The 21,757-nt window shown below is 49.5% G+C and overlaps 1 protein-coding gene across 2 annotated transcripts in view; it reads right to left on the bottom strand.

Moving 5' to 3' along the window:
* Positions 1 to 21,757, bottom strand: part of LOC142306257 (cytosolic beta-glucosidase-like) — a 146,345-nt gene that overhangs the window by 30,863 nt on the left and 93,725 nt on the right. The window lies entirely within an intron of this gene.

Raw genomic sequence — 21,757 nt, 5'->3', positions numbered from 1 at the left:
TCACAGCTAGCTGTATACTTTAGTAAACATGGTTAATGGAAACTGTAGAACTGCAGAGCGAATAAAAAGATTACTTCCCAATATATGGCCTCTGTGTAAACAGAAAGTGGCAATTCAGCATTCAACAGGACACTACTTATAAGGGATCCTGTAATATTGTACATGCAGTCCGATCTGTGGACAGCACGGTGGAAAGAAGGAGAAGCTAAGTACAATGATATATAAGATTGTATATTGTGTATTTTATTCATTAACTTCGTTAATATATGTATAGATAGGAGTTCAGTGGGAGATCCTACTAGAGATTGACAGCTCTGCCTGCACCGTTATACAGGAAAGACTGTCAATCACTGAACAAGACCGCCCACTGGACTCATATACATACAAACACCAGGAATTTCAATGACTAAAATGTGAGGCTTACGGAAACTTTTCCTGAAAATATGTACCCTCCTGCTCTAGAACATCCTGCCTGCAGATGTCATGCTCTGTCCGGGTCCGCACACGTGGATTACTACTATGGCGTCAGACTCATTGTTCACATTGCAGAGTCTGACAGACAACCTGGTCTCTCTTAAGTGCTCAGCTTTGCTGGGCATCGGGTGAGTTGTTTAACTGCTCCGTGCCGTGCAGGAGTTAATCCTTTTTGGAGCAGTGTTCAACTCTTCTGAGAGCCGGGTTGCTAATTACCATACACAGCTGGTCTCTTCCTATTTGAGGCTGGGGAGTGTAGTAGGAGACCGCCGAAGATAGCTTCAGCTTAGCTCCAGCAATGCCAGTCTCAGAGGTTATTTCGTTCATGGTGAACTACAGTTACTGTTCTGTGAGGTGTGAACGTTCTCCTGATGTGAGTTTATTCCCTACCCATTTCTTTATTCCCCTCTATACATAATCTCCCTTTTGTATTTGAGTGCAGTGTGTACAAGGTTTCATTCTCCCTTGTCCTTGTCTTTTCTGCGGGGTTTTGTTACTGGGTTTCTGGTTCACTCTCAGGGTGAGGGGAGTAAGAACAGGGCTCAGACAGGAGACAGGGTCATGCTGGGTGCTCGGACCTGGTTACCAGAAAGCTTACCTCTGAGATAAGAGACAGCGCAGGGTCTCAAGTCAGAGGGCCAGCCTAGGAGCCCCTGTCCTGTCAGTACATACACCGTGACAGCAAATAAGAGACTATTTTTAAAATGACAAATTCCCTTCATCCGCAATGTTCCTATCATCTTTGTCTTATGCTTTTTTTTCAAATTTGGTGTTTGTCTTTAACCACCATTTTTTTTTCTTAAATGTTAGGTTGCGGATCCTCAGGCTTTGATTTTGCGGTCTCAATGCTCCTGCAATTCAATAACAGCAACCATGGTTCTCGGCTGATCAAAGAAAACCAGGATCACAAGGTGACATAATACTGAATTTGGAGAAAAACTTGTATCAAAACAAAAAGATACAGCGCTTGCTGGGTGAAGTGGTTAAGTTAAAGACAGAGTGTTCGTAATTCAATGCCCTCACCTAGACATGGCAAAAGCAGGTGTGGCGCCCCTGACCTGGTCAGGCACCACTGAGTACTGCACCCATGCTGGGGACAGTACAATACAGGTAATCCAGAAGGCTGACTGGGGTGTGGAACACAGGCGCATAGTGATCAGGTCTCACACATGTACCCATGAGAGGACCCCTGGGGATCCCAGGAGGGGGCAAGCCTTCACCTTCACTGGAATAGTGGAGGGGGTAGAGTCTCCATCTCCTCTCAAGGGGTGTGGTAAGAGAATCTGGTTGCTAGGTGGCGTAGGCAAGAACAGGAGAGGAGGAGCAGTGAGTCAGTTAGAGCAGGACTCCATAGGGCTCAGTGAGGAGCAGACCTGTGGGGCTGTTGCTGTCTAACAGCGCCCGCGCAGTGGCTACAGACGGGGGAGAACGGTCAACTAGGAGTGCTGCCTGAAAGCCAGCTTCAGCTAGAGAGTGCACGGAGTGGGAAGTAAGGAGACTGCTAGAGAGTACCAGGCCCAACCGGGCGGCAGATCCCGAAGCGAGGATAGATTCACCTTTCCCTGCTAAACCTGCCGGTGTGGGGCTCTCAAAGCCCACACCACATCACCACAAAAGCCGCAGCCACGTAACCGCAGTGAGGGCCCATAGGTCATAGGAGGCAAGAGGCTGGAGTGGCCTGGTCCGGGGAACAAGCATACGGCGAACGACGGGGAGAGAGGCTGCAGCATCTTCCCTGGGTGACCCCCATAGGGACTCAAAGTCGGGGTCACCCCAAACCACCAAGGGCTAAGGAAGGCGAGTCAGTAGTCACCCTCATAAAGTCAGCCTGAAGGATACCTGGTTCCCACCTGGTTCATCTCAGCTACGCCCGGGTTACTCACCCTGCCACCTGAAGTGAGTAAAAACCCTGAAAGACATCCTGCCTGTGTGGTCATTCTGCGACTTGTGGTACTACAAACCTACACAGGGCCCTGGGGCTTGCCTCACTCTCAGGAGGCTACTACATCTAACTGCACACACCATCAGCCCCAGGCGACCCTCAACCTGCAGTGGCGGTCCCTACTGGCCGCAATACTGAGAGTGGCGTCACGATCAAAACCGAAGATTTCCTACCAGTGACGGAGATCCAGCAACGTGGAGTCCCTGAAGGTAACGCACCGACACCGACACAACACCTGCGGGGCTTCACATCTGGCGTCACGAACAGGATAAGGACTAGACCTGTTCAGACAGGTGACCATGTGCCTGGGCGGTCCGCTTGAAAAATTGGAAGCGCCGCCATATTGCCACCATGAAAAGCGCGCTGAAAAACGACAGCAGCCCGCGCTGGAAGAAGTTACCGCCCACGAAGAGGTGTGGCTACCCAGAGATCCCCTGCAGAGTCCTGACCTCGCTGATGAAGAAAGCGGAAGCGTCCAGAGACGGCGGAGCAGAAGAGAAGCCAGCAGCTTGCTAATGAAGATGGCGTCTGAGAGCAGAGATCCAGAGCCAGGCTCCGCTGCCTGGTGGTGCCGGGAGCTTGCTATTTTCTGTGACCAGCTGGAGGCTAGGATTGTGCGACAGCTCAGGGAAGAACGCACGGAGCTCCTGGAGATGGCTGCGGCGGTGCGGACCTACGAGGAGGGAGCCGCGCGGCGCCTGCCAGACCGAGCGGCGACGACACAGACCCCGATGCTGCCACAGATGGGTGAGTCGAGTGATGCCCCGGCCAGCGCAAGTGCCCCGGCCCCTGCTGCCACGCCCGCGGTCCCAGAAGAGGCGCCCGGCGCGGCGACGCTGTACCAGGCCGCAGCAACGCTAGAAGCGGCCCGCCAAATCCAGGCCGCCGCAGCGATGCCCCGCCTGTCCCGCAGGGCTCCGACCACCACGGCAGTGCTCATCCGTGCTGCAGGTGTGACGCTGACCCAGGCTGCCACCCTGCTGAACCCGGTCCGCCAAGACCCCACCGCAGCAGCGACGCTCGTCCGCGCCGCAAGTGAGATGCTGAACCAGGCCGCAGCCCCGCCAGGTGCGGCCCGCCAAGCTCCGATCGCTGCAGCGACGTCCAGCCCAGCCTGCACGGAGCCCCCTGCAACAGCGACACTGATCCGGGCCGCCGCCATGCCAGGCGCGGCCCGCCAAGACCAGGCCGCCGCCATGCCGGGCGCGGCCCGCCAAGACCAGGCCGCCGCCATGCCAGGCGCGGCCCGCCAAGACCAGGCCGCCGCCATGCCAGGCGCGGCCCGCCAAGACCAGGCCGCCGCCATACAGGGCGCGGCCCGCCAAGAAGAGAAGACTACCTCATCATTTTCCCCGGCCTGCAAGGCCAGAGCAGACACCGCTCCCCAGTCAGAAGAGGTCCCTGCCGGAAAGCCCACGCTGGGGGAGGACCCCGAATACTGGCGGCTGAAGGCTGACATGGAGGCCAAGTTTCCACAATGGTTGGTGGACCGGTACATGCTCCCTCCGCATACCCCCAAGAGAATTCCAGCAACCCCTGCAGCCGCGCCAGAGAGTCCACCGCCCAGACCAGCTGAAGAGAGCCCATCCCCAGCACTGCCACCAAAGGAGTGCAGCGAAGAACTAAGGGGGAGAGGAGGCCAGGAAGCTGAGGAGCTGACTCCGACGCCAACCGCAGCAGACCCCTACCCAGAGCCGGAGATGCTGCCCTATTCCCGCTGGGAGGAGGAAGACTTGACACCGTCAGCAGATGAAGATCTGCCCCAAAGCCTCACCTGGGAGCTTGTAAGCTGCACCTCGCAGAACCCAGCCCGCAAGATACGGCGCAGCAGATCAAAGCGTCCTCCAACACCACAGTCTCCAGAGCAGAGGGAGGTCACAGCCAGAGACCTGGAGGAGAAAAGGTGCCTAAGAAGGTCCCAAGCCCAGGCTAGAGGACCCCTTTACAGAGGGATAGTAGAAGACTTCAACCTGAAAAGCGGATACGGCTTCATTGTCGTGAAAGGAATAAAAGAGGGCATATTCGTAAATCGGAGAGATGTTCAAGCCCACCTGCCCAGAGGACATTCAGGCAGAAATTTGAAAATTGGGGACTTAGTACAGTTCACCTTACATCAAGGAGAAAGGGGCTACTATGCCTTAGACGTAGCACCATGTCCCAGACAAGAAAGACAAGAAAGACAAGAAAGACAAGAAAGACAAGATAGAGATACAGAAACAGATGCAGAAAAGGAAACAGATGAAGACCAAGAAAGGAAAGATAAAGATCCTACAGATGCAACAACCACAGACAAAGATCCTACAGATGAGACAACCACGGACGACGAAGGAGAGCAAGAAAGTCACAGGTGCCAGTGCCCAACGTGCCCACGCCCTAGTGAAAAAGAGGAGTAAAGTAAAGGAAAGTAAGAAGTTACTGTTTTGACCAGTTTTGACAAGTTTTGTTTGCAACGTTTAAGAAATGCGCCCACAAAAACTATTGTGAGAAATAAACTTTAAGGCTATGAACTTGCTATAGCCACAAACTCTCGCAGTGTAAATAGTTACACCAGTGGCACCACCACCAGGGCCAGCCTGTTTAGGGGCTTGGCTCGTCTGCAACCAGGGGGGCCCGTCCGTAGAAAAGGGCCTTGGCTCACCTGCGACCAGAGAGCACGCCTGTTTATGGGGCCTTGGCTCACCACCACAAAGAGGGTACCTGGTCAGCACCAACTGTGGAGGCCGCCTCTGCATCCTGCCAGAAGAGGCTGACGGCGCGGATCCACCAGGCCAGGTATACCCTGAAACCACCAGCCCATGAAAGCCGCCTCTACATCCTGCCAGAAGTGGCTGAAGCCGCGGCCAACGGGAGAGGAAGTTTGGAGGAAAGGTCTGGGGAAACGGATGGCCCAGACCTGGTTACCAACAGGACCGGTGACCTGCCTCCTGAGAGGGTTTTGGGTGGGTTAACGGACTTGTGGGTGGAGGGTGGTGATGTCTGATACCTGGTGGTTTTAAAAATGTTTTACATGTTTTAATGTTTTATGCATTTTAAAATGTTGTCTTGCAGCCCGAGGACGTGCTGGTGATAACTAAGGGGGAATGTGGCGCCCCTGACCTGGTCAGGCACCACTGAGTACTGCACCCATGCTGGGGACAGTACAATACAGGTAATCCAGAAGGCTGACTGGGGTGTGGAACACAGGCGCATAGTGATCAGGTCTCACACATGTACCCATGAGAGGACCCCTGGGGATCCCAGGAGGGGGCAAGCCTTCACCTTCACTGGAATAGTGGAGGGGGTAGAGTCTCCATCTCCTCTCAAGGGGTGTGGTAAGAGAATCTGGTTGCTAGGTGGCGTAGGCAAGAACAGGAGAGGAGGAGCAGTGAGTCAGTTAGAGCAGGACTCCATAGGGCTCAGTGAGGAGCAGACCTGTGGGGCTGTTGCTGTCTAACAGCGCCCGCGCAGTGGCTACAGACGGGGGAGAACGGTCAACTAGGAGTGCTGCCTGAAAGCCAGCTTCAGCTAGAGAGTGCACGGAGTGGGAAGTAAGGAGACTGCTAGAGAGTACCAGGCCCAACCGGGCGGCAGATCCCGAAGCGAGGATAGATTCACCTTTCCCTGCTAAACCTGCCGGTGTGGGGCTCTCAAAGCCCACACCACATCACCACAAAAGCCGCAGCCACGTAACCGCAGTGAGGGCCCATAGGTCATAGGAGGCAAGAGGCTGGAGTGGCCTGGTCCGGGGAACAAGCATACGGCGAACGACGGGGAGAGAGGCTGCAGCATCTTCCCTGGGTGACCCCCATAGGGACTCAAAGTCGGGGTCACCCCAAACCACCAAGGGCTAAGGAAGGCGAGTCAGTAGTCACCCTCATAAAGTCAGCCTGAAGGATACCTGGTTCCCACCTGGTTCATCTCAGCTACGCCCGGGTTACTCACCCTGCCACCTGAAGTGAGTAAAAACCCTGAAAGACATCCTGCCTGTGTGGTCATTCTGCGACTTGTGGTACTACAAACCTACACAGGGCCCTGGGGCTTGCCTCACTCTCAGGAGGCTACTACATCTAACTGCACACACCATCAGCCCCAGGCGACCCTCAACCTGCAGTGGCGGTCCCTACTGGCCGCAATACTGAGAGTGGCGTCACGATCAAAACCGAAGATTTCCTACCAGTGACGGAGATCCAGCAACGTGGAGTCCCTGAAGGTAACGCACCGACACCGACACAACACCTGCGGGGCTTCACACAGGCACATGTTGCTGCAGGGACACTCTCCTAGCAAAGGCAACTACTCCAACTTGCTGAATAGGAGACTTCCAGTGGGTTCCGATCGGAAAACAACAGAAGAAGAAAAAAGGACGGTGTGCACCACTTGCAATGGAGTTCTGCTCTGTTCCACAATGCATTTGATGCAAAGGTAAATTAAACTTGGTTTTATTGGCACATGTACCTGAAGAAGGCATTTGCCGAAATGCGTTGTACAGTTCCAATACTAATTTTTTATAGCAATAAAACCAAGTTTAATTTACCTTTGCATCAAATCCATTGTGGAACAGAACAGGGCTCCATTGGAAGTGGTACGCACCGTCCTTTCTTTTTTTTTTTTTTTAATAAAACTGAATTTATAAATCAGTATTTTTTTCTTGATTACAAAAAGAAAAAACAGATTGACATTTACTAAACTTCTAGCATTAGCCAAAGAAAAAGAACAGCATGTGGATGTATCATGAATGCCATCCTGGTGTTGTCCTGTTTTTGTTTTTTTTGCAGATCCATTCACTTAAGTGAGCAAGTTTGATCCAAAAGTCATATCAATATCAATGTGCAAAAAAAACAAAAAAAAACCCCAACAAAAAGTGTACATGCGAAAATACGGTATAATGGGTAAAATTTCTATCCAAAAAGAAATGGAAGATATAAGTGAAACTTGAATGTGTTAATGGGGCATGAGCAGTTTATCACCAAAACATTGGCTGATCAAAAAGACTCCGCGATCACATGAGTCGGGGAATGTAAGATCATTGGATACGATATGCTAATGACACTTTGTATTACAAATATGAAAAATGGCTACTTTGAGTTCATACATTATGAAAAACCATAACATATTGTTGATTCAAAAAATATTTTCATTGTGACAAAAACCTTGTGCATTCTTGAGAGGTTTTGTGCATTTGCTTTTTATGATTTATTTAGCTCAAACATCTGATGTTTATTCTTGGGAGATTTGAATTGTGTGGGTTTATTGCCCCATTGTCTGAGATTTTAGTTGTATCTTTGATTTATCTAAAACTAAAGGGTGGCCACTGGAGGACAAAGGTCAATAGACGTACAACTTTAATGTTTGTGTAATATTGGTGCAAGCCACTATTTAAGGTCAGAGAAATATGGCAATGAGAGAAGGTAGTTGTGTACCTGTAGTGTGAGATGCCCGGTTACTTCCAGATATTCTCTGTCTTTGTCATGCTTTTTGACTGATGTTCCAAACAGATGACTTAACCTTTGTATGTTGAATATACAAAAGTGTACGCAATATCATACTTTTCGTTTACCTTTGTATTTCATATTAACTTTTATAATAAAATTACTTAATTGCCTTTGTAGCACCCCATGGGGCCTCAGGGATTACTTGTCACTGGGCCAGTGGTTTTGTGGGGTTGCTGTGACTGGCCTGACCTTGCTCCGTGGCCCCATCGGCTACATGTAAAAAAACAAACTGGTGCAAGGTGTAAAGGGGTATGGAAGGAGGGTAAAGGGTCCCTGGGAAGCATGTCAACGGTTGAAGCAGTGACTGGGGTCTCGGCCTCCTCCGCCGCGGACTCTTCCTGTAAACTTTTCCTCTTCCAGGAGCGGTGTTGGATGCGTATGGGGGATGCTTTGCAGCGCAACCCATGGTGCGCGGCCAGGAATCAGCCGCCGCTGCGAGATGTTGCTCTCCTCTGGGGTTGATGTTAACGCAGCCCAGATAGTCCAGCTCCCTACAGGTGGAGCGAGCGCCAGGGAGGATAAGGGCGATGGGGACAGCTGATTGCGCCGAAGCGCGGGGTGGCGGTGCCGGCAATGACAAGGACAACACCGGGGCTGCGGTTCAAAGTTCCTTTTACTCATAGTTCTTAAAACTCCCCGGAGGTGCAGCTTTCCGCCACCATGGATTCACTCCAGCCAGTCCCGGGTGAATCAGAGGCAATCACCAGTGTCTGTGGAAATGTTTGAGACCTTCCTCCTTGCGCTCACTTGCAGCTCCCCGTGGCCTAAAGCAACTTGGGGACCCCGCTGTCCGTATTAAGTGTCCCGTCCTGTGTGCAGGTGACACAGGTCCTCGCCATGGGGCCTGGCTGTAAACCCGACCTCAGATCCTATATGTCACTGTACTCCGGGAATTTGGGTGGTGGACGATGGGACATGAAATCCCCATCCCCTGCGGATTTGTTAGAATCTATGAAGGTTTCCCCAACAGAGGGCTCTGCAGCCCCACTGCACTGGCACTGTGGGAACGGTTAGGCTCAACCTCAGCTACCATGTCTCCTCTGTCTCACCATCTCCACCGGTCGCCTTTCGCCCTATTCCAGTCTCAATCCTGCAAATTCAGTGCGGTGTCATGGCCCCTGGTCCTGGGACTATTTCCACCTGTCTCCCGTCCCCAGGACCAGCCTGTTAAATGCTGCTCTCTCAAGGCTGTCTGCTCTCTTCTCTGTCCTGGACTGATCTCACTAGAATCTGTTTGGGTGTTTCTTACTCACTCAGTGCCCCCACCCTTGGGATGACTCAGCCTGCCGGGAACCCATTGCTATGGAATTTCCCAGGCTAGCTTCCTGAGTAATGTAAGTGCTGGCTCACTAACTGGGCGTTTATGCAAGTGTATTGTGTAAGATCTCTGTGTGAATATTTTGTAAGTGAAAACCAGTGGTTTCCTCCTTTTACCAGGGATAAGCATTACACCTTAAGACAGATGCAATACTCTGTGGCGACTGAAGCCTCAGGGGCGCCACACCTTCTTTAAAGTTGTATCTGAACCTTAGTGTTAAAAATTTATCAAAACACACTTGGCTCAAATTCTGCTGACGACTGTCGATTAAACGCACTGAAAAAGCATGCATCTTTGGTGCATTTTTCTACCACAAGGTTCATTTTTGCACCAAACTCAGCGACCGCACATAACTTTAAATTCTGATCAGAGCTTGATCTCAGTGCCAGCACAGTGTGATCTAATTCTCCCGAATGAGAAGATGGAGAACAAGATTGTTTCATTGAATAACATTGATCTGAGTGCTATCCGATAATAAATCTGGTAATACTCGACCAATTTATATGGTGGTGTGAGTGAGTTCCTATACCCCTGATATGTCGAGCTAAACTTTGGCTAATTCTGCCCCCACTGCTGCTCACAAGAGAAAGGCAGAGGAGTTAAAGGGAACCTGTCAGGTGCAGTATGCACTCAGAACAACGAACAGTTTTGGGTACATATTGCTTATCCGTGCCTAACTGTCCCCAGCCTGTAGTAGCATAGATAAAGAGATCTTTAAAAAAAAGTATTGCTAAAGATCTTTTAGCATCTGCTAATGAGGCCAGGGACTAATTGCAAGGGCATTACTTTCCCCGACTAGTCCACCCTCTTAGCATGGTAGCACACCCACAGGGGCATGCTAACATGCTACTCAATGCAGCATCACAAGCGATGATGCGCGTACCTGTGTCCGCTGTCTTCGCTGTTCAGAAGTCCCAGCACTTCCGGTTATGCGCACTAAACCTCTCTGAAGCTGGGACGTGTACACCCAGCTTCATTCTGCACATGACCAAAAGTGCTGGGAACTTATGAATAGAGTTGAGCGCGGTTCGTGGTTCGTGGTTCTCCAGTTCGCGGCTCGAGTGATTTTGGGGCATGTTCTAGATCGAACTAGAACTCGAGCTTTTTGCAAAAGCTCGGTAGTTCTAGAAACGTTCGAGAACGGTTCTAGCAGCCAAAAAACAGCTAAATCATAGCTTGGTTTCTGCTGTAATAGTGTAAGTCACTCTGTGAATCAAACTATTATCACATTTCAGTGTATAGTGTGCGTGAACAGCGCCTTCAGATCACTGCTGTTTCTATAATGGCGATCGCCATTTTTTTTTTTTTTTTTTCTTGTCTTCCTTCCCTAAGTGCGCGCGTCTTGTGGGGCGGGCCAGCATGTCAGCCAATCCCAGACACACACACAGCTAAGTGGACTTTGAGCCAGAGAAGCAACGGCATGTGTGATAGGATCTGCATGTCACATGTCCCTGCATTATAAAACCGGACATTTTCTTCACGGACGCCATTATCTGCCTTCTGCGTCTTTGGTGTCAGACATCACTGTCGCAGCTCCGTCTTCCTGAGTCCTATAGCCGATACAGCTGTATGCGCTGCATACACAGCGTTAGACAGCTTAGGGAGAGCACTTTATAGCAGTCCTTTTAAGGGCTCCAACCGGCAGGGTCAGAGAGCCATAGGTGACAGGTCCTGCAAACAGCAACAGCGTCTGTGTAGCCCAGGTCAGGGATTTCCTACCTGCATTTCACCATTAGGAGGGAATAGAAAGGCAGTCTTCCATTCCTCTACCCAGAGCACCACAATCCTGCCACTGTACCCTCTTGTCCTCTGCACACTCCAACTGATAACTAAGCCATTATACTAGCAAACACTCAGTGTACCTAGTGGCATCCTATACGTGGCTATTGGACTTTGCTATAGTCCCACTAGTGCAAAGACATTTGCAGAGCGCGTCTGCCTGCATTGCACACTACAACTCATTCTAACCAAGCCATTATACTAGCAAACACTCAGTGTACCTAGTGGCATCCTATACGTGGCTATTGGACTTTGCTATAGTCCCACTAGTGCAAAGACATTTGCAGAGCGCGTCTGCCTGCGTTGCACACTACAACTCATTCTAACCAAGCCATTATACTAGCAAACACTCAGTGTACCTAGTGGCATCCTATACGTGGCTATTGGACTTTGCTATAGTCCCACTAGTGCAAAGACATTTGCAGAGCGCGTCTGCCTGCGTTGCACACTACAACTCATTCTAACCAAGCCATTATACTAGCAAACACTCAGTGTACCTAGTGGCATCCTATACGTGGCTATTGGACTTTGCTATAGTCCCACTAGTGCAAAGACATTTGCAGAGCGCGTCTGCCTGCGTTGCACACTACAACTCATTCTAACCAAGCCATTATACTAGCAAACACTCAGTGTACCTAGTGGCATCCTATACGTGGCTATTGGACTTTGCTATAGTCCCACTAGTGCAAAGACATTTGCAGAGCGCGTCTGCCTGCGTTGCACACTACAACTCATTCTAACCAAGCCATTATACTAGCAAACACTCAGTGTACCTAGTGGCATCCTATACGTGGCTATTGGACTTTGCTATAGTCCCACTAGTGCAAAGACATTTGCAGAGCGCGTCTGCCTGCGTTGCACACTACAACTCATTCTAACCAAGCCATTATACTAGCAAACACTCAGTGTACCTAGTGGCATCCTATACGTGGCTATTGGACTTTGCTATAGTCCCACTAGTGCAAAGACATTTGCAGAGCGCGTCTGCCTGCATTGCACACTACAACTCATTCTAACCAAGCCATTATACTAGCAAACACTCAGTGTACCTAGTGGCATCCTATACGTGGCTATTGGACTTTGCTATAGTCCCACTAGTGCAAAGACATTTGCAGAGCGCGTCTGCCTGCGTTGCACACTACAACTCATTCTAACCAAGCCATTATACTAGCAAACACTCAGTGTACCTAGTGGCATCCTATACGTGGCTATTGGACTTTGCTATAGTCCCACTAGTGCAAAGACATTTGCAGAGCGCGTCTGCCTGCGTTGCACACTACAACTCATTCTAACCAAGCCATTATACTAGCAAACACTCAGTGTACCTAGTGGCATCCTATACGTGGCTATTGGACTTTGCTATAGTCCCACTAGTGCAAAGACATTTGCAGAGCGCGTCTGCCTGCGTTGCACACTACAACTCATTCTAACCAAGCCATTATACTAGCAAACACTCAGTGTACCTAGTGGCATCCTATACGTGGCTATTGGACTTTGCTATAGTCCCACTAGTGCAAAGACATTTGCAGAGCGCGTCTGCCTGCGTTGCACACTACAACTCATTCTAACCAAGCCATTATACTAGCAAACACTCAGTGTACCTAGTGGCATCCTATACGTGGCTATTGGACTTTGCTATAGTCCCACTAGTGCAAAGACATTTGCAGAGCGCGTCTGCCTGCGTTGCACACTACAACTCATTCTAACCAAGCCATTATACTAGCAAACACTCAGTGTACCTAGTGGCATCCTATACGTGGCTATTGGACTTTGCTATAGTCCCACTAGTGCAAAGACATTTGCAGAGCGCGTCTGCCTGCGTTGCACACTACAACTCATTCTAACCAAGCCATTATACTAGCAAACACTCAGTGTACCTAGTGGCATCCTATACGTGGCTATTGGACTTTGCTATAGTCCCACTAGTGCAAAGACATTTGCAGAGCGCGTCTGCCTGCGTTGCACACTACAACTCATTCTAACCAAGCCATTATACTAGCAAACACTCAGTGTACCTAGTGGCATCCTATACGTGGCTATTGGACTTTGCTATAGTCCCACTAGTGCAAAGACATTTGCAGAGCGCGTCTGCCTGCGTTGCACACTACAACTCATTCTAACCAAGCCATTATACTAGCAAACACTCAGTGTACCTAGTGGCATCCTATACGTGGCTATTGGACTTTGCTATAGTCCCACTAGTGCAAAGACATTTGCAGAGCGCGTCTGCCTGCGTTGCACACTACAACTCATTCTAACCAAGCCATTATACTAGCAAACACTCAGTGTACCTAGTGGCATCCTATACGTGGCTATTGGACTTTGCTATAGTCCCACTAGTGCAAAGACATTTGCAGAGCGCGTCTGCCTGCGTTGCACACTACAACTCATTCTAACCAAGCCATTATACTAGCAAACACTCAGTGTACCTAGTGGCATCCTATACGTGGCTATTGGACTTTGCTATAGTCCCACTAGTGCAAAGACATTTGCAGAGCGCGTCTGCCTGCGTTGCACACTACAACTCATTCTAACCAAGCCATTATACTAGCAAACACTCAGTGTACCTAGTGGCATCCTATACGTGGCTATTGGACTTTGCTATAGTCCCACTAGTGCAAAGACATTTGCAGAGCGCGTCTGCCTGCGTTGCACACTACAACTCATTCTAACCAAGCCATTATACTAGCAAACACTCAGTGTACCTAGTGGCATCCTATACGTGGCTATTGGACTTTGCTATAGTCCCACTAGTGCAAAGACATTTGCAGAGCGCGTCTGCCTGCGTTGCACACTACAACTCATTCTAACCAAGCCATTATACTAGCAAACACTCAGTGTACCTAGTGGCATCCTATACGTGGCTATTGGACTTTGCTATAGTCCCACTAGTGCAAAGACATTTGCAGAGCGCGTCTGCCTGCGTTGCACACTACAACTCATTCTAACCAAGCCATTATACTAGCAAACACTCAGTGTACCTAGTGGCATCCTATACGTGGCTATTGGACTTTGCTATAGTCCCACTAGTGCAAAGACATTTGCAGAGCGCGTCTGCCTGCGTTGCACACTACAACTCATTCTAACCAAGCCATTATACTAGCAAACACTCAGTGTACCTAGTGGCATCCTATACGTGGCTATTGGACTTTGCTATAGTCCCACTAGTGCAAAGACATTTGCAGAGCGCGTCTGCCTGCGTTGCACACTACAACTCATTCTAACCAAGCCATTATACTAGCAAACACTCAGTGTACCTAGTGGCATCCTATACGTGGCTATTGGACTTTGCTATAGTCCCACTAGTGCAAAGACATTTGCAGAGCGCGTCTGCCTGCGTTGCACACTACAACTCATTCTAACCAAGCCATTATACTAGCAAACACTCAGTGTACCTAGTGGCATCCTATACGTGGCTATTGGACTTTGCTATAGTCCCACTAGTGCAAAGACATTTGCAGAGCGCGTCTGCCTGCGTTGCACACTACAACTCATTCTAACCAAGCCATTATACTAGCAAACACTCAGTGTACCTAGTGGCATCCTATACGTGGCTATTGGACTTTGCTATAGTCCCACTAGTGCAAAGACATTTGCAGAGCGCGTCTGCCTGCGTTGCACACTACAACTCATTCTAACCAAGCCATTATACTAGCAAACACTCAGTGTACCTAGTGGCATCCTATACGTGGCTATTGGACTTTGCTATAGTCCCACTAGTGCAAAGACATTTGCAGAGCGCGTCTGCCTGCGTTGCACACTACAACTCATTCTAACCAAGCCATTATACTAGCAAACACTCAGTGTACCTAGTGGCATCCTATACGTGGCTATTGGACTTTGCTATAGTCCCACTAGTGCAAAGACATTTGCAGAGCGCGTCTGCCTGCGTTGCACACTACAACTCATTCTAACCAAGCCATTATACTAGCAAACACTCAGTGTACCTAGTGGCATCCTATACGTGGCTATTGGACTTTGCTATAGTCCCACTAGTGCAAAGACATTTGCAGAGCGCGTCTGCCTGCGTTGCACACTACAACTCATTCTAACCAAGCCATTATACTAGCAAACACTCAGTGTACCTAGTGGCATCCTATACGTGGCTATTGGACTTTGCTATAGTCCCACTAGTGCAAAGACATTTGCAGAGCGCGTCTGCCTGCGTTGCACACTACAACTCATTCTAACCAAGCCATTATACTAGCAAACACTCAGTGTACCTAGTGGCATCCTATACGTGGCTATTGGACTTTGCTATAGTCCCACTAGTGCAAAGACATTTGCAGAGCGCGTCTGCCTGCGTTGCACACTACAACTCATTCTAACCAAGCCATTATACTAGCAAACACTCAGTGTACCTAGTGGCATCCTATACGTGGCTATTGGACTTTGCTATAGTCCCACTAGTGCAAAGACATTTGCAGAGCGCGTCTGCCTGCGTTGCACACTACAACTCATTCTAACCAAGCCATTATACTAGCAAACACTCAGTGTACCTAGTGGCATCCTATACGTGGCTATTGGACTTTGCTATAGTCCCACTAGTGCAAAGACATTTGCAGAGCGCGTCTGCCTGCGTTGCACACTACAACTCATTCTAACCAAGCCATTATACTAGCAAACACTCAGTGTACCTAGTGGCATCCTATACGTGGCTATTGGACTTTGCTATAGTCCCACTAGTGCAAAGACATTTGCAGAGCGCGTCTGCCTGCGTTGCACACTACAACTCATTCTAACCAAGCCATTATACTAGCAAACACTCAGTGTACCTAGTGGCATCCTATACGTGGCTATTGGACTTTGCTATAGTCCCACTAGTGCAAAGACATTTGCAGAGCGCGTCTGCCTGCGTTGCACACTACAACTCATTCTAACCAAGCCATTATACTAGCAAACACTCAGTGTACCTAGTGGCATCCTATACGTGGCTATTGGACTTTGCTATAGTCCCACTAGTGCAAAGACATTTGCAGAGCGCGTCTGCCTGCGTTGCACATTACAACTCATTCTAACCAAGCCATTATACTAGCAAACACTCAGTGTACCTAGTGGCATCCTATACGTGGCTATTGGACTTTGCTATAGTCCCACTAGTGCAAAGACATTTGCAGAGCGCGTCTGCCTGCGTTGCACACTACAACTCATTCTAACCAAGCCATTATACTAGCAAACACTCAGTGTACCTAGTGGCATCCTATACGTGGCTATTGGACTTTGCTATAGTCCCACTAGTGCAAAGACATTTGCAGAGCGCGTCTGCCTGCGTTGCACACTACAACTCATTCTAACCAAGCCATTATACTAGCAAACACTCAGTGTACCTAGTGGCATCCTATACGTGGCTATTGGACTTTGCTATAGTCCCACTAGTGCAAAGACATTTGCAGAGCGCGTCTGCCTGCGTTGCACACTACAACTCATTCTAACCAAGCCATTATACTAGCAAACACTCAGTGTACCTAGTGGCATCCTATACGTGGCTATTGGACTTTGCTATAGTCCCACTAGTGCAAAGACATTTGCAGCACGTCTGCCTGCGTTGCACACTCCAACTAATTATAACTAAGTTGCATTGTCAGGGATATTTATTCTTTATTATTCTGCTGTTAATAAAGCTAGACCACCACTGCAATCTTCACCACCTCTCAATTTTTACTACCACATTTTCAGTCCACAATCTTGTCGCAATCAACATGAGTGGCAAAATGACAGATGCTGGTGGAAAGGGGAAGAGGCGTGGTGGAAAAGGCAAAAAAGGTTTTGTCCGTGGGGAAGGTGGCAAAGCTCCATTATCATCTGCTGAAGATAGACCATCTACCAGCAAAAGTAAGATGTCTACTACTTACCGTGGACAATCCGATGTGCTCCCTTTGTTACGGACACGAACAACAGGAACAAAGGTAGATGATGGGCAAAAAAGGAAAATGCTTGAATGGATCTCAAGTGGTCCAACAAGTGCCCTCTCTGCCACTTCAAGTACCGCATCCAAAAAACACCAGTCCTCTGAGTTGTCATCCCAATCAAACTTGCTTTCTCCCAGCTCTGAAGTCTCCATCAGCCCTGCACAGTATGGTGGAACTGAGATGGCTGAGTCTGCAGAGCTGTTCAGTCACACTATAGCCTGGGAATCAGAGGTCTGCTCCCAAGCTACAGTGAGTACAGAACAGGAAATGGTCTGCAGTGATGCCCAGAACCTTTGTGACTCAGATTCAGGCCGTGAGGACCAAGTTTCTGAGCATAATGTTGACCCTTTGTCACAAACTGTAACACCTGTGGTTATAGACAATGAGGAACATACTGATGAAGATGAGACGCAGATACCCGATTGGGATGACAACTTAAATATTCGGTCAGGGCAAGAAGAGGCTCGGTCTGAGGGGGAGGGGAGTGCAAACACAACAATTGATGATGACGTTCTAGATCCCACCTACTGTCAACCCCCAGTCAGGCACTCGAGGAGGTCAACAGAGGCGGTGGAGGAGGATGCAACCGACGACGAAGTTACCTTGCGCCTTCCTGGACAGAGTCGGAGCACTGGTAGCACGTCTACAACTGCATCCTCAGCCACCACTCTGCCTATGAGCATTATTCGGGGTGGATCAACAGGTCGCATGGCCTCTAAGCCTTGCCTAGCCTGGTCCTTTTTTCACATCGAAAAAGATCGCCCAACTCATGTGATATGTAACATTTGTCATGATTCTGTTAGTAGAGGTCAAAACCTCAGCAGTTTGACAACTTCTTCCATGAATCGTCACATGACTAAATATCATAAGTCCCGGTGGGAAGCTCACCGTGCTGCAATGCGGCCTAGTGGAGCGAACCATCCACCGCCCGCCCCTTCCACTGCATCCGCGCGCTCTTCATCTTCTAGGACTGTGGGGACAGCTGCCACACCTGTTTTTCCACGCAAAACTTCCACCACTGTAACCGCAACAGGCAGTTTGCTTGTAAGGTCGTCAGTTGGTTTGGAAGGGGAAACAAGTGAGTGTGTACAGCTCTCTCAGACATCGATAGCACCAACGTTGGATGAAGGCAACATCATGTCTCCGCCTGCACTTTCCTCACAAACCTGCATTTTTCAAGGGACACCCTACTCAACACCGTCTACACACAGCAGCCAGATCTCTGTCCCTCAGATGTGGTCAAATAAAAGGCCACTTCCTCCGACCCATGACAAAGCTAAGAGGTTGACTCTATCCCTCTGTAAGCTGTTGGCTACCGAAATGCTGCCTTTCCGCCTAGTGGACACACAGGATTTTAGAGACCTTATGTCTGTCGCTGTGCCCCAGTACCAGATGCCTAGTCGCCACTACTTCTCTAAGAAAGGTGTGCCCGCGCTACACCAGCATGTCGCACACAACATCACCGCTTCCTTGAGAAACTCTGTGTGTGAACGGGTGCATTTCACCACCGATACTTGGACCAGTAAGCATGGACAGGGACGTTACATGTCGCTGACTGGGCACTGGGAAACTATGGTGATAGATGGTGAAGGGTCTGCTGCACAAGTCTTGCCGTCCCCACGACTTGTGTGTCAATCCTCTGTCTGTCCAAGTTCCGCCACTGCTTCTGCATCCTCCACCTCATCTGGGTCCTCCACCTCCGCCCCAAGCCTGCCTGGTCAGGCCACCAGCGTTCTCACTGCGCAGAAGGAATCACGCACCCCTCATTACTATGCTGGCAGCAGAGCGCAACGGCATCAGGCGGTCTTTAGCTTGACATGTCTTGGTAATAAGAGTCACACAGCTGAGGAGTTGTGGTCAGCTTTGCGGTCCGAGTTTAATAAATGGTTGTCTCCACTCAAACTGCAGCCTGGTAAGGCCGTGTGCGACAATGCTGCAAACCTGGGTGCGGCACTTCGCCTGGGCAAGGTGACACACGTACCTTGTATGGCTCACGTGTTGAACCTTGTCGTGCAGCAATTTTTAACACACTATCCCGGCCTAGATGGCCTTCTGAACAGGGCACGAAAACTGTCAGCTCACTTCCGCCGTTCAAGCGCCGCAGCAGAGCGACTTGCATCGCTCCAGAAGTCTTTCGGCCTGCCGGTTCATCGCCTGAAATGCGATGTGGCGACACGCTGGAATTCAACTCTCCACATGTTACAGCGACTGTGGCAGCACCGCAGAGCCCTGGTGCAATACGTCATGACGTATAGCCTGGGCCAACGAGATGCAGAGGTGGGGCAGATCACCCTGATGGAGTGGTCTCAGATCAAGGACCTATGCACCCTTCTGCACAGTTTCGACATGGCGACGAATATGTTTAGCTCTGACAATGCCATTATCAGCATGACGATTCCAGTCATTTACATGCTGGAGCACACGCTAAACACTATTCGGAGTCAGGGGGTGGGACAACATGAAGGGGAGGAACTACAGGAGGATTCATATGCGCAAGGGACAACAACATCACGAAGGTCCAGACGTTCATCATCACCAACGCAGCAGGCATGGGACCATGGGGGACAGGGATCGACAAGGGCGCATAGTAGCAGGCGAAATGTTGAGCAAGGTGCAGGAGAACATGAAGAAATGGAGGACGAACTGTCCATGGACATGGAAGACTCAGCGGATGAGGGAGACCTTGGTCAAATTTCAGTTGAAAGAGGTTGGGGTCAGATGTCAGAGGAAGAAAGAACGGGTAGCACCTCTATGCCACAAACACAGCATGGACTTGGTCCGCATGGCTGCGCAAGACACATGAGTGCCTTTTTGTTGCACTACCTCCAACATGACAGTCGTATTGTCAAAATTAGAAGTGATGATGACTACTGGATTGCCACACTATTAGATCCCCGGTACAAGTCCAAATTTTGTGACATAATTCCAGCCATAGAAAGGGACGCACGTATGCAGGAGTATCAGCAGAAGCTGTTACTAGATCTTAGCTCGGCTTTTCCACCAAACAACCGTGCAGGTGCAGGGAGTGAATCTCCCAGTTGTAACTTGACAAACATGGGACGGTCTCGTCATCTTCAACAGTCTACCCGTACCAGTAGGACCTTTTCTGGTGCCGGTAACAGCAATTTTATGGAATCTTTTCATAATTTTTTTAGACCCTCTTTTGCAAGGCCACCAGAGACAACAAGTCTGACACATACTCAACGGCTGGAGAGGATGATACAGGAGTATCTCCAAATGAACATCGATGCCATGACTGTGCAACTGGAGCCTTGCTCCTTTTGGGCTTCAAACATAGAAAAATGGCCAGAGCTCTCCAGTTACGCCTTGGAGATTTTGTCGTGTCCAGCTGCCAGCGTTGTCTCTGAACGTGTATTCAGTGCTGCTGGGTGTGTGCTGACAGATAAGCGCACGCGTCTGTCCAGTGACAATGTGGACAGACTGACGTTCATCAAAATGAACAAGTCATGGATCCAGAAGGAATTTACTACCCCTGTGTCATCCTGGGGAGAGTAAATGCTTGTGGATTTGGAATGTGCTTGATGCAAATCAAAACATCCTGTTTGCAACTAGGGCCCAAGTGCTGCCACTGATGGGGTGGGTGTCTGTGTGGCCCAATTTTTGGAAAAAAGGGAGACTCCGCTTGGAGTAACCCTTGCTTGCTGTGTTTTTAAAAGAAGCCAAGATGAACAGAGCTGGGATCAGGAAAGACTTTGCTACCTACCCCGGTGTCATCCTGGGGACGGCTAAGAATAGCGTATTTTTGAATGTGCTTGATGCAAATCAAAACATCCTGTTTGCAACTAGGGCCCAAGTGCTGCCACTGATGGGGTGGGTGTCTGTGTGGCCCAATTTTTGGAAAAAAGGGAGACTCCGCTTGGAGTAACCCTTGCTTGCTGTGTTTTTAAAAGAAGCCAAGATGAACAGAGCTGGGATCAGGAAAGACTTTGCTACCTACCCCGGTGTCATCCTGGGGACGGCTAAGAATAGCGTATTTTTGAATGTGCTTGATGCAAATCAAAACATCCTGTTTGCAACTAGGGCCCAAGTGCTGCCACTGATGTGGTGGGTGTCTGTGTGGCCCAATTTTTGGAAAAAAGGGAGACTCCGCTTGGAGTAACCCTTGCTTGCTGTGTTTTTAAAAGAAGCCAAGATGAACAGAGCTGGGATCAGGAAAGACTTTGCTACCTACCCCGGTGTCATCCTGGGGACGGATAAGAATGGCGTATTTTTGAATGTGCTTGATGCAAATCTAGCTGTGAAGTGTACAACTGGGGCACAACTGCTGCCACTGAATGGGTGGGTGTGTGTGGGGCCCAATTTTTGGAAAAAAGGGGAGACTCCGCTTGGAGTAACCCTTGCTTACATTGTTTTTAAAAGAAGCCAAGATGAACAAGTCATGGGTCAGCAAAGACTTTGCTACCTACCCCAGTGTCATCCTGGGGACGGCTAAGAATAGCGTATTTTTGAATGTGCTTGATGCAAATCAAAACATCCTGTTTGCAACTAGGGCCCAAGTGCTGCCACTGATGGGGTGGGTGTCTGTGTGGCCCAATTTTTGGAAAAAAGGGGAGACTCCGCTTGGAGTAACCCTTGCTTGCTGTGTTTTTAAAAGAAGCCAAGATGAACAGAGCTGGGATCAGGAAAGACTTTGCTACCTACCCCGGTGTCATCCTGGGGACGGATAAGAATGGCGTATTTTTGAATGTGCTTGATGCAAATCTAGCTGTGAAGTGTACAACTGGGGCACAACTGCTGCCACTGAAGGGGTGGGTGTGTGGGGCCCAATTTTTGGAAAAAAGGGAGACTCCGCTTGGAGTCACCTTGCGGTGTTTTACATGACTTTAGAAGGGCGTGCCATGCC

This window comes from Anomaloglossus baeobatrachus, chromosome 1 (genome assembly GCF_048569485.1).
Source record: "Anomaloglossus baeobatrachus isolate aAnoBae1 chromosome 1, aAnoBae1.hap1, whole genome shotgun sequence".
NCBI classification, from domain to species: Eukaryota; Metazoa; Chordata; class Amphibia; order Anura; family Aromobatidae; genus Anomaloglossus; species Anomaloglossus baeobatrachus.
This window is presented reverse-complemented; position numbering and strand designations above follow the sequence as displayed.